Raw genomic sequence first — 857 nt, 5'->3', positions numbered from 1 at the left:
AAAATTGAATTCTACCTAATCTCACTCGAAAAATTTCACCAGAAATGAATATGAAATGAACTATGAAACATAACAAGATACATATGAAACATAAGAGACACATTTGCTACACTCACAACCACATGAATCTCATGAAACAGAGCCGCTGCCTTTCATTAATTCTTTGTAAAAATATACAATGCAGAAACAAAGTCTCTTTCCCACAGTCTCCCAGAAGTTACAAGCCAACCCACCCAAAAATTTGGCTTGCAAATGGTTTGCATACAATATATAGAATGTGCCATGAAGAGATAGAACGCCCAAGGGTCACAAAATGAATGTGTTGAGCCAAGCATCAGCTACAGGTGTAGCACCAAAAACATGACACATGGCTTGGGTGACCCTTTGCCTTCCTTTGCCACTTGTATAACTGACCATATGGAGTGAAAATATTTATAAAATCGCCGCCCTCCTCCTTCTGTGTGTCGCGCTCTTTTCCAGGTGACTTTTGGAGGCCTTTCCGATGTCCAAATTGAGTGTAGGATATCTTTTTGGAAATTTCTTTGAGTCTACTTTCCAACCAACTGGAATTTTTCGATTTGGAATTCATTTGCTTTGTCAAATATCAAATCTCCCAAGACTGGGCAAACTGTGCCAACTGAGGCTGCCTCAGGGCAGAGTGCTGTTGCGGTCAACTTTTGAATGTCTTCCTCAACTCCAAATTGAGCTCATGATAGCTCATTGGAAAGGTATTGGAGTCTAATTTCCAACCCAATTAGAATTTTTCAATTTGAAGTTCAGTTTCCCTATCAAAAATCAAATATCCAAAGACTGGTCGATCTGTGACAAATGAGGCTGCCTAAAGGCAGAGTGCTGTT

This window comes from Pinus tabuliformis, chromosome 6 (assembly GCF_031772625.1).
Source record: "Pinus tabuliformis cultivar Carrire ecotype Pingquan chromosome 6, CPIR1, whole genome shotgun sequence".
In the NCBI taxonomy this organism is placed as follows: Eukaryota; Viridiplantae; Streptophyta; class Pinopsida; order Pinales; family Pinaceae; genus Pinus; species Pinus tabuliformis.
The sequence above is the reverse complement of the archived record's forward strand: the minus strand, read 5'-3'. Positions refer to the sequence as shown.